The 12910-nt window shown below is 41.9% G+C and overlaps 1 long non-coding RNA gene and 1 pseudogene across 1 annotated transcript; one reads left to right on the forward strand and one right to left on the reverse strand.

The window, feature by feature from the left end:
* Window positions 1-3032: 3032 nt before the first annotated feature.
* Window positions 3033-9273, reverse strand: LOC116860616. The gene is made up of 3 exons (XR_004381328.1): window positions 9181-9273; window positions 7227-7230; window positions 3033-3065 (listed from the first exon to the last, which is right to left on the reverse strand). It is a non-coding gene; the product is annotated as an uncharacterized LOC116860616 (long non-coding RNA).
* A 1594-nt stretch (window positions 9274-10867) lies between these two features.
* On the forward strand, window positions 10868-11397 carry LOC116860648 (annotated as a pseudogene).
* Window positions 11398-12910: the final 1513 nt, after the last annotated feature.

Genomic DNA, 12910 nt, shown 5'->3' on the forward strand with positions numbered 1-12910 from the left:
AAATATTTATCTCAAGGTCTACAAAACCTAACACATCAACTTGGCGACAACTCATGTCTTCCAGAGTCACCTACCAGTTATGTTTACCATGGAGCATGGTGCATTTTAGTGATCGATTTTGCGTGGGGTTAGGCCTCCCGTACTGGGCATCTACCGGGCCCTTGGGTGATTCCGGCGGGAGGTGACTCCCGCGCGCAGAGCTCTGCGGGGGAGGGCAGAGGCTGCATACAGTGGTCTCCACCACCCCGGCCTCCATTAAGGACTCCAACCCAGAGTCCCCTCGCCCAGTCAGAGCATCCAGATCTCAAGTCCAAGTAGACTCCGCTTCCCCACCCCCCGCCATGTTCTGGCGAACTGCTGAACGCCCCCAACCCAACCTCGGGACCAGCTGTCTCCCGAAGCTGGTCTGGCCCTACTTGCCGCGGACTTAACTCAGTGTACGGGGTCCAACACGTAACTCTAGCCTGAAAGCTACGGACAACCTCCTTGCCTCCTTCAAGGAGAGGACAGCAATTGCAGGCGCAACAGCCAATGGGAAGCCCTGGGGGTGGCCCTCCTGTTTGATTAGCCAATGGAAGCGGAGGAGCTGGCCAAACCCAGTGGGGAGTTGAGAAAGGCGGGACTTCCGCAGAAGAGGCTAATGAAGAGCTCCGGAAAGTTAGTGCTCAAACAACCTTTTGGTGGCGGACTGACGGAGATGGTAAGCGTCTTTATGAGAAGCAAAACCTGTTTCAACCTTCCCAGCGTTCCCCAGGTTTTAAGAAAAGATCCTGCCAACTCTCCTCTCCCACCTGGAAGCAAAATAGTCTGGGCCCTCTTGAAAACTAAGTAATTCTTTCTCAGTACTGCCTGGCGTGGGCTCCCACTGGGCAGGCTCTCTATTCTGTTAAAGCATTTGATGCAGGGCTCTAAATAAAACACTAGAAAATTAAGTTCAGGATTAAAGTAAGAGAGTAATGCACAATTACAGGGATCAATCAGATCTTTAGAAAAACAATGGCAGTTGATAAAATTTAACCTCAATTACCAAGTTTAAAAAAAAAATGAAATTCTCAGTAAACTAGGAATTCAAGGAACAATTTGACAGACTCAGAAAACCACAGAGAATCTCACACTGTGTGAAATTCCTATGAAAGTCAAGATGGATACAAATACAGTTGTCCCCTTTTATCCAGGAGGTACCTTTCAAAACCGGCAGTGGATGCCTAAAACCAGGGATAGTATTTCCGTACTGTATATACTGTTTTTTCCCATACCTACCTATGATAAAGTTTTATTTATAAATTAGGTATGGTAAGATTAATAACAAATAATAATTATAACAATATACTGTAGTAAAAGGTATGTGAATGTGGTCTCTCTCTCCCAAAATACCTAATATTGCAGTCCTCATCCTTCTTGTGGTGGTATGAGATGATAAAACGCGGAAGTGATGAAATGAAGGGGGGTGAATGATGCAAGGGTTATGATTAGGTTCCATTGATCTCCTGCCCATAAGTCAGAAGGAGGATCATCTGCTTCCAGACCAAGGCTGACCTCCAGAAACTGGAACTACAAAAAAGCGGAAACCCCAGGTAGGGGGACTATCGTACTCCAAGTCTCCCCAATTTCATTTAATGTTTTTTTTAAAGATTTTATTTATTTATTTGACAGAGAGAGAACACAAGTAGGCAGAGAGGCAGGCAGAGAGAGAGGAAGGGAAGCAGGCTTCCTGCTGAGCAGAGAGCCCGATGTGGGACTCGATCCCAGGACCCTGAGATCATGACCTGAGCAGAAGGCAGCGGCTTAACCCACTGAGCCACCCAGGCGCCCCTCATTTAATGTTTTAGAGAGACTGACAGGGAGTGGAGCAGTTAAGAGTAGAAAAGGAGAAGAAAAGACAAAACATCATTATTTCAAGTGAAATTATCCCTGAAAATCCAGAAAAATCCACTAAAACCTGAAGAATTCAGAAAGGCGTCTTGAAGAAAGATGTATTTTTTAAAATAAATTATATTTTATTGCAGAGGTTGAGCCAATGGTAAGTCACTGAATTACTTTTTTTTTTTTTTACATTTTATTTATTTATTTGACAGAGCACAAGCAGGGGGAGCAGCAGGCAGAGGGAGAGAGAGAAGCAGGTTCCCAGCTGAGCAAGGAGCCCAATGTGGGACTCATCCCAGGACCCTGGGATCACAACCCGAGCTGAAGGCAGCGGCTCAACCAACTGAGCCACCCAGGTGTCCCAAGGAAAGATATATTTGTGTGTACAAAGTGTTATGTGTGGGTAATAGAAAGAAGGGAACACATGAAAGAAGACTATAGCTTTTTCTCTATGCTAATATCAAAGACTTATGCTCTGTGGAAGAAAAGAAGATCCCATTCAATTGAAGAGGGAAGGCAAAAATTTGGTATATAGAGATTATATGATTGTGTACTTGGAGATATAAACTCAAATGAAAACTATTAATAACAATAAGAGAATGGCATAATTTGGGTACAAAATCAGTACACAAAAATTAGTGTTTTGGGGGGGCATTAAAGAAAAAAAATTAGGGTTTCCATATACAAAGAATCAGGTAGAAAATATAATAGAAATTAAAATATCCCATATATCATAGCACCAAAAAGAAATACTAACTAGGAAGAAACTAACAAGAAACGTTCACTTTCTTCTATTGGCCACTGGAGTACATAAAAGAAAACTTAAATCCCTGTTTGTAGATAAGAAGGCTCAATATAATAAAGATGTCAAATCTCTCTAATTTAAATTATAACATTAATGTAATCCTAATAAAACTTCCAAATGTATTTGAGAAGTACTTATTAGAAAATTGATTTTTTCTCTTTTCAATTTTTTATTTAAATCCTAGTTAGTTAACATACAGTGCAATATTGATTTCAGGAATAGAATTCAGGGGCACCTGGATGGCTCACTCAGTCAAGCATCCATTTCTTGGTTTCAGCTCAGGTCCGATCTCAGGGTCCTGGGATCCACTCCAGCGTTCCACTCTGCGCTCAGTGGAGAGTCTGCTTGAGGATTCTCTTCTTCTCCCTCTGCCCCTCTTCCTACTCACGGGCTCTTTCTAAAAGAAATTTTAAAATCTTAAAAAAGAAATAAATTTCAGTGATTCGGTGCTTACATACAACACCCAGTGCCCATCATAACAAGTGCCCTCCTAACCCATCACCCATCTAGCCCATCCACCACCCACATCCCTCCATCAACCCTGTTTCTTCTCTATTTTAAGAATCTCTTATGGCTTCTTTCCCTCTTTTTTCTTTTCCCCTCTCCCATATGTTCACCTTTTTTGTTTCTTAAATTCCCCCATAAGAGTGAAAATCATACGGTATTTGTCTTTTTCTGACTGACTTATTTTGCTTAGCATAAGACATCCTAGCTCCAGCCACATCATGGCAAATGGCAAGATTTCATTCTTTTAATGGCTGAGTAATATTCCATTGTATATATATACCACATCTTCTTTATCCATTCATCAGTTGATGGACATCTGTGCTCTCTCCATGGTTTGGCTATTGTTGATAATGCTGCTTTAAACATTGTGGTGCATGTACCCTTTTTAAACCGTATTTTTCATCCTTCGGGTAAATACCCAGTAGTGCAGTTACTGGATTGTAGGATAGTTCCTATTTTTAACTTTTTGAGGATACTCCATACTGTTTTTCAGAGTGGCTGCACCAGTTTGCATTCCCACCAACAGAGCAAGATGGTTCCCTTTTCTTCGCATCCTCCTCAATATCTGTTGTTTCTTGTGTTATTAATTCTAACCATTCTGGGGACGCCTGGGTGGCTCAGTTGGTTGGACAACTGCCTTCAGCTCAGGTCATGATCCCGGAGTCCCAGGATTAAGTCCCGAATTGGGCTCCCAGCTCCACGGGGAGTCTCCTTCTCTCTCTGCCCTTCTCCTCACTCATGCTCTCTCTCACTGTCTCTCTCTCAAATAAATAAATAAAATATTTTAAAAAAAATTCTAACCATCCTGACCAGTGTAAGGGGGTATCTCATTTTGGTTTTTATTTGCATTTCCCTGATGATGTGTGGTGTTGAGCATTTTTTCATGTGTCTGTTAGCTGTCTGGATGTCTTCTTTTAGAAAAATGCCTATTCATGTCTTCTGCCCATTTCTTAACTGGATTATTTGGTTTTTGGGCATTCAGTTTAATAAGTTCTTGGTTTTGGATAGTAACCCTTTATCAAATATGTCATTTGTAAATATCTCCTCCCATTCCATAGGTTGCCATTAGATTTGATGACTGTTACCTTTGCTGTGGAAAAGCTTTTTATCCTGATAAAGTCCCAATACTTCACTTTTGCTCTTGCTTCCCTCACCTCAAGTCATGTATCTAATAAGAAGTTGCTCCAGCTGAGGTCAAAGAGGTTGCTGCCTGTATTCTCCTCTAGGATTTTGATGGTTTTCTGTGCCACATTTAGGTTTTCCATCCATTTTTAATTTATTTTTCTACATGGTGTAAAAAAGTGATCCAGTTTCATTCTTCTGCATGTCACTGTCCAGTTTTCCGAACACCATTTGTTGAATAGACTGTCTTTTTTCCATTGGATATTCTTTCCTACTGTGTTGAAGATTAGTTGACCACAGGGTTGAGGGTCCATTTCTGGGTTTTCTATTCTGTTCCATTGATCTATGTGTCAGTTTTTGTGCCAGTACCATACTGTCCTCATGATTACAGCTTTGTAATACAGCTTAAAGTCTGGAATTGTGATGCCTCCCACTTTGCTTCTCTTTTTCAACATTACTTTAGCTATTTGGAGTCTTTTAAGGTTCCATACAGATTTTAGGATTGTTTGTTCTAGCTCTGTATACAATGCTGGTGTTATTTTGATAGGGATTGCATTGAATGTGTAGATTGCTTTGGATAGTATAAACATTTTAACTATGTTTGTTTTCTAATCCATGAGCACGGAATGTTTTTCCATTTCTTTGTGCCCTCTTCAATTCCTTTTTTAAATTTTATTTATGCTTTTTCCTTTTTTAAATTTAAATTCAACTAATTAACGTATATTATTAGTTTGAGTAGAGGTCAGTGATTCATCAGTTTTAATAACACCCAGTGCTCATTACATCACATGCCCTCCTTAATGTCCATCACCCAGTTATCCCATCCACCCACCCCCTCAATTTCTTTCATAATTGTTCTATAGTTTTCAGAGTACAGATCTTTTACCTCTTTAGTTAGTCTTATTATTAAGTATCTTATGGGTTTTGGTGCCATTATAAATGGATCAATTCCTGATTTCTCTCTCTGCTGCTTCATTATTGGTGTATAGAAATGCAACACATTTCTGTATGTTGATTTTATATCCTGTGACTTTGCTGAATTCATGAATCAGTTCTAGCTATCTTTTGGTTGAGTCTTTCAGGTTTTTTACATAGAATAACACATCATCTGTGAAGAGTGAAAATTTGACTTCTTCCTTGTCAATTTCAATGCATTTTATTTCTTCTTCTTGTCTGATTGGTGAGGCTAAGACTTCCAGTATTACATTAAGTAGTAATGGTGAGAGTGTCTTGTTCCTAACCTCAGAATAAAATCTCTCAGTATTTCCCCACTGGGAATGATCTTAGTTGTGGGTCTTTCGTATATGGCCTTTATGATGTTGAGGTATGTTCCATGTATCCCTAACTCTGTTGAGGGTTTTTATCAAGAATGGATGCTATAGGGACACCTGGGTGGCTCAGCTGGTTAACCACCTACCTTCAGCTCAGGTCATGATCTCAGAGTCCTGGGATTGAGCTTTGACTCCATATTGGAGTCTGCTTCTCCTTCTCCCTCTGCCCCTCCCCCCATTCCTGTGTGCACTTTCTCTCTCAATTAAATAAATAAAATCTTTTTTTTTAAAGATTTTATTTATTTATTTGACACAGAGAGATCACAAGTGGGTAGAGAAGCAGGCAGAGAGGGGGAAGTAGGCTCCCCGCTGGGCAGAGAGACCAATGCGGGGCTCAATCCCAGGACCCTGAGATCATGACCTGAGCCGAAGACAGAGGCTCAACCCTCTGAGCCACCCAGGCGCCCCTAAATAAATAAAATCTTTAAAAAAAAAAAAAAGAGTGTATGCTGTATTTTGTCAAAAGCTTTCTCTGCATCTATTGAGAGGTTCAAATGGTTCCTATCCTTTCTTTTATTAGTGGTGCATCACATCAATTGATTTGTGAATATTAAACACCCCTGCAGCCCAGGAATAAATCCCACTTGATTGTGGTAAATAATTCTCTTAATGTACTGTAGGATTTGATTTGCTTGTATCTTGTTCAGAATTTTTGTACCCGTGTTCACCAGGGATACTGGCCTGTAATTCTCCTTTTTAATCAGGTCTTTGGTTTTGGAATCATGCTGGCCTTGTAGAATGAGTTTGGAAACCTATTTTTTTGAACAATTTAAGAAGAATAGGTATTAACTTTTCTTTAAATGGTTCCTCATCCCCTCACTTTCAATCTGCAGGTGTCTTTAGTCTAAATGAATCTCCTGTAGGCAGCATATGGATGGGTCTTGGTTTTTTTTTTTTTTAATCCATTCTGATGTCTTAGGTCCTTTGATTAGAGCATTCAGAGTGATTACTGAAAGATACGAATTTAGTGCCATTATGTTACCTGTAAAGTTGGTGTTTCTGGTGAGGTTCTCTGTTCCTTTCTAGTCTTTGTTGCTTTTGGTCTCTTGTTCCCCACTCAAACCATCCCCTTTAATGTTTCTTGCAGGACTGGTTTGGTGGTCATGAACTCCTTTAGTTTTTGTTTGACTTGGAAACTCCTTATCTCTATTCTGAATGACAGCCTTATTATAAAATATTCTTGGCTACATATTTTTCCCTTTAAGCACGTTGACTATATCCTGCCACTCCCAACCGACCTGTCAAGTTTTTGTGGATAGATCTGCTGTGAACCTAATCTGTCCTCACTTGTAGATTAAGGACTTTTTGTCCCTTGCTGCTTTTAGGATTCTTTCCTTGTCTATGTATTTTGTGAATCTGACTGTGATATGTCTTGGGGATGACCAGCTTTTGCTGGATTTAATGGGAGTTCTCTGTGCTTCTTGGATTTTGATGTCTATGTCCTTCCCCAGATTATGGAATTTTTCAGCTGTAATTTGCTCAAATAAACCTTCTGCCCCTTTTTCTCTCTCTTCATCTTCTGAGACTCCTATGATACAAATGTTATTGTGTTTGAAGCAGTTGCTGAGTTCCCCAAGTCTACCTTTGTGATCTAATACCTTTCTTTCTCTCTTCTTTTCAGCTTCTTTATTTTCCATACTTTTATCTTCTATATCACTGGTCTTGCATCTTGGTTGTAGCATTTTTAATTTCAGCCTGACTAGACTTTAGGTCTTTTATCTCTGCAGTAAGGGATTCTCTAGTGTCTGCTATGCTTTTTTCAATCCCAGTTAGTATCCTTATAATTGTTGTTTTAAATTCTAGTTCAGACATCTTACTTATATCTGTATTGATTAAATCCCTGGCTGTTACTTCTACTTCTTGTCCTTTCTTTTGGGGTGAATTCCTCCATCTCGTCATTTTATCCAGAAACAAACAACTATATACTAGGTGTGTTTTGGTCTGCCAATAAAAGAAGCTGGATCCAAAAAATATATACAAGTAAATTTTTTTAATTAAAAAAAAACAAAAATAAAAAGGAAGCTAGATCCTATTTCCCCTAGAGCTTAAGCTTTGCAGAACTCTATGTTTAGTAGACTTGGAGCATATGAGGGGTTTGTGCTAGTCTTCTGGGGGAAGGGCCTGTTGTGCTGATTCTCAGGTGGACTTGCCTGCAGGGCACAACGGGGCAAGTTTTGGTGTAAGTGGCTGCAGTCTCCACTTGGTGACACTATTTAGCTCACAGAGGTCCATCAGTGATGATGAGCAATAGGCAAAATGGCCTCTGCCTGCTCTCTGGTCTCCAGAGCAGAGAGCTTGTGCCCACCACCCTTTGGGAAGTACTCACAGCAGAGCAAACAATCACCCTTCTTGTGTCCCCAGCTTCCATCAGATTCCTGCCTTTGCCCTGTCTGTGCCTGAGCTGTCTGCCTGCCAGGCAGCATAGTACTCCTGTGTTTTATCTCAGGTGCAAGGCTGGGTTTCTAGACTCCAAATTTAGGGACTTGCACACCTTGTGGCCCCACAGTGATCCTCTGGGAGAGGGTTTCACCAGGCTTTTGCCATTTGCCAGCCCATCCCAGGAAAGCATTTGCATGACCATGCAGTGGTTCAGAGTTTATGGCAAAGTGGAGCAGAAAGCCAATACCCAGGCTTGCTACCCTCTGCTGTCATCCCTGCTCCTATGCCTGGGAAAGGCACAATACATTAGTGCCACCCATCCTTTTGTCCCCAGAGAGGCCTTGCCACCACTCCCGAATGCACTCCAAGTAGGGGAACTGTTTCTCCCCGTGCAAGGCAGGGGATTCTCAGACCACACTGTCCATTCCAGGGTTTCCTCCCTCTTTCCCCACAGAAGCACTGCTAAGCCAGTCATGGTCCTGGTGCGGCAGACTTCTAAAACTTCAGGTTTTGCACTCTGCTGCTTATAATACCTTGCAGTAGTCTCTGTAAGAAGGGTTCCCTCCCCTCCACAGCACCCACAGTTCTTAATCCCCCCCAAATCAACTCTCTGCACTTCCTACCTTTCATGAGGTTGTTCCTTTTCTACTTCTAGACTTGCAATTTTGTTCTCTGCCTTCAGATTTACTCCTTGAGTGCTTGGAATGACTTGCTATTTATCTAGCTGTGTTTGAGGGACAAGGCAAGCTTAGAGTCCCCGTACTCCACCATCTTAACTCCTCCTCCTAGAAAAGTTGATTTTAAAGTCATATGAAATTGGGGTCCCTTGGTGGTTCAGTCAATTGAGCAACTGACTCTTGGTTTCAGCTCAGGTCATGATTTCACAGGATCTTTAGATCAAACTCCATGTCAGACTACAAGCTCAAGTGAGGAGTCTGCTAAAATTTCTCTCTCCTCCTCCCTCTGCCCCTGCCCCATGCTTGATCTCTCTCTCTCTCTCTCTCTCTCTCATAATCTTTTTTTTTAAATAAAGTTATATGGAATTATAAACTTTCAATAAAATCAAAAGAAATAACTTTAAAAATTCCCTAATCTTATGGTCGCAGATATCATCAATGTTGTAAAATTCACTAAGAGTCCAAAACAATGAAACCCATCTATTTAAAAACTTACCCCAAGACATGTTGTCAAAAAATTTTAGATCACTGGGCACCTGGGTGGGTCAGTGGGTTAAGCCTCTGCCTTCAGGTCAGGTCATGATCTCAGGGTCCTGGGATCGAGCCCCACATCGGGTTCTCTGCGCAGCAGGGAGCCTGCTTGTGATCTCTCTTTGTCAAATAAATAAATAAAATCTTTTTTTTTTTAAATCTCAGATCAGCTGTATATGCAGATCATAAATGCTTCCAGAAAAGAAATATAATCAACTATAAAAGGCTATTCTGGTTGCTAAAAGACTGGTGCAATGCCTTAAAAAGCTCTGAAAATAAATATTTTCAGTCCAGAATTTCCAGCCAAGCCAGGAATCTAGGACAAAAAGTTTGTCTCCTGTTTTTTTCTTAAGAAGGTACTAGGGACAGGGCTTAGCAGAATCAGGGAGTAAGTCCAAAACAAAGAGTTCATGGAATTCAGAAACTCACAGATTTAACCTAGGAGAGCAGCAATACAATCCCAGGTTACTGACTGTGCAGTCGGCTTAGAAAGCAATCCAGCCAGATAGAGCAGAAGGACTCAGTGCTTGGAAAAAAGTAGACTCAACTGGACTTGAGGAACAAAATGAGACTATGCATACGAGAAAGTAGGCAAAGTAAAGTTGAGGTAACTGTTCTCTCTGGGGGGAACATAAAGCTGTACAAGAAAGAAAGTATAATTCTATTTAACTTATAGTGAGCAAGGGGTGCCAGGGTGGTGAAGCCAGTGGGTCACCCAACTCTTAGCTTTGGCTGGAGCCATGAGATTGATCACCATGTCAGGCTCCATGCTCAGCGTAGAGTCCGCTTGAATTTCTCTTTCCCTCCTCTTGAGCCCCTCCTCCTTCTAAAATGAATAAATAGGTGGAGCGACCTCCGGGCAGCTGGAACAAGAGTGCGGAGGAACTACTACTCCCAGAGCAGCCCAGGCCTCCCATCTCCGCCCCGCAGCGCGCTCTGGCACCAAGAACTACAATTCCCAGCATGCCGTGAACTTGATGGCTGGACTTCTTGGGCAGCCTCCAGCCCTCCCACTCGCCCAGCTCTCAAGCCCGGTCCCCGCCGCTGCACCCGCCGCGTGCGGAGCGGGGACGCGAGCCATGGAGGAGACACCACCCCCAGGCTGCAGCGAGACACACCTGGAGAAGTTAACGCTGGGAATCACCTGCATATTAGAATCTTCCCCAGGTGTGACAAAGGTGACTATCGTAGAGAAACCACCTGCTGAACGTCATACGATTTCTTCATGGGAACAAAAAAATAACTGTGTGCTACCTGAGGATGTGGAGAATTTTTACCTGATGACCAATGGCTTCCACATGACATAGAGTATGAAGCTGGATGAGCACACCATTCCATTGGGCAGCATGGCAATTAACAGCATCTCAAAACTGACTCAACTGACATGGGGAGATGGAGAGGAGAAGGGAGTTGAGGGAAATTGGAAGGGGAGATGAACCATGAGAGACTATGGACTCTGAAAAACAATCTGAGGGTTTTGAAGGGGCAGGGGGGTGGGAGGTTGGGGGAGCCAGGTGGTGGATATTACAGAGGGCACGTATTGCATGGAGCTCTGGGTGTGGTGCATAAACAATGAATTCTGTTACACTGAAAAGAATTTTTTAAAAATTAAATAAATAAATAAATAAATAAATAAATAAATACTGACTGACTCAACTCAACCATGTCTTCTATGTATTCACTCCCTAATGCACCAACTCTGGCAGACCTGGAGGATGATGCACTTGAAGCCAGTGAGAACCAGCCAGAGAAGCCTCACTTTGATTCTCGCAGCGTGATATTTGAGCTGGATCCTTGCAATGGGAATGGGAAGGTTTGCCTTGTCTACAAAAGAGGGAAACCAGTGTTAGCACAAGACACTGAGATCTGGTTCCTAGACAGAGCATTATACTGGCATTTTCTCAAAGACACTTTCACCGCTTACTATTGCCTGCTCTTCACGCACCTGGGCTTGCCGCAGTGGAAGTACGCCTTCACCAGCTATGGCGTTAGCCCACAGGCCAAGTAGCGGTTCAGCATGTATAAACCCATCACCTACAACACAGACCTACTTGCAGAAGAGACCAACTCCTTCGTGAACAAGCTGGATCCCAGCAAAGTGTTCAAGAGCAAGAAAGTGCCCCCACGTCCTCCCTCCACCTCTAAATCCTCTTCTAGCCCTGGAAACCCTGTCTGGAAATGAGCACCCCTACCTCCCTGCGAGTCCCTCAGCAATGATTTCCATACACAGATGGCCTAAGCCTCAGATTCTATGAGTTGTACCATAGCTCTCTTCCCATCAGAGTGAGCCAAATCCTAGGCCTTCTACTTCCGTTGGCATTAGCCAGGAGTTCAAGGGCATTCTCAGGTCTCCTCCAAAGTCCTTTCCTCATCTCTTCCCTCTGAAAAAGAGTTTCAGAACTTAAGTGTTAAATAGAGCTGTTAAGAGCTTTCCTCTCTTTCCACCCTCAAGCCTATACACACGTCAGCAGTGATGAGAGAAATCCCCTGAAGAAACCACTGATTTTGACCCATGAGGCATTAGAACTGTGCTGTTCAATTAGTAATCACTAGCCACAGTGGCTGTTTAAACTATATTAAAAATTCAGTTCCTCAGTTGCATTAGCCACATTATAAGTATCCATGTGGCTAGTAGCTTCTGTATTCAACAACAGAGATAATGGAACATTTCCATCATCACAGAAAGTTCTGTTGAGCAGCACTGCATTAGAATATTTTCATGCTGCCCTTATTCAGTTCAGCTCATTTTTGTTAGAAAATGTGGATACCTTGATTTGATGGGTCATAATGTTCCATGAAAATTCTTAAAGATACAGTTGTATATGTTCTTTTTATTTTTCCTAATTCTCTCTGGTCCTTTTTCAGCTTCCTATAAAAGTTTGTTGTTTCCAAAATATAATATAATATAATATAATATAATATAATATAATATAATATAAATAAAATGAATAAATAAATCTTTTTAAAAAGGATTAACTTTATAGTGAACAAAACTTCCATCATTATAATGACTCATACAATTTGCTCACATAACTAAAAATACTGCTTTATTTTGGGAAGATGAAGGAGGGGAGGAGGGTTAAAAGAACTAATTCCACATCTGTTCCAAAAGGAAGATGATAAATACAACTAAAATTGATCAGTCAGTAAATAGCAGCATAAGCATATATCAAACAATACGGCAGATACAATGTGGGATAGGCAAAGTTTGTAGGGTTAAAAGTGACTCTCGCTGGTTAACAAGACTGCGAGTGGGGAAGGATAAAATCAGGTGACTATTTTTTCATTTAAAACCTACTTGTGGGGGCGCCTGGGTGGCTCAGTGGGTTAAAGCCTCTGCCTTCGGCTGGGGTCATGATCCCAGAGTCCTGGGATCAAGCTCCACATCGGGCTCTCTGCTCAGCAAGGAGCCTGCTTCCTGTTCTCTCTCTGCCTGCCTCTCTGCCTACTTGTGATCTCTGTCTGTCAAATAAATAAATAAAATCTTTAAAAAAAAAAAAAAACCCTACTTGTGGGGGCACCTGGGTGGTTCAGTGGGTTAAGCCTCTGCCTTCGGTTCAGGTCATAATCTCAGGGTCCTGGGATCAAGTCCCTCATCAGACTCTCTGCTCTGCAAGGAGCCTGCTTCCTCTTCTCTCTCTCTCTGCCTGCCTGTCTGCCTACTTGTGATCTCTGTCTGTCAAATAAATAAATAA

Source organism: Lontra canadensis, unplaced genomic scaffold (assembly GCF_010015895.1).
Source record: "Lontra canadensis isolate GAN:19392208 unplaced genomic scaffold, GSC_riverotter_1.0 scaffold180, whole genome shotgun sequence".
NCBI classification, from domain to species: Eukaryota; Metazoa; Chordata; class Mammalia; order Carnivora; family Mustelidae; genus Lontra; species Lontra canadensis.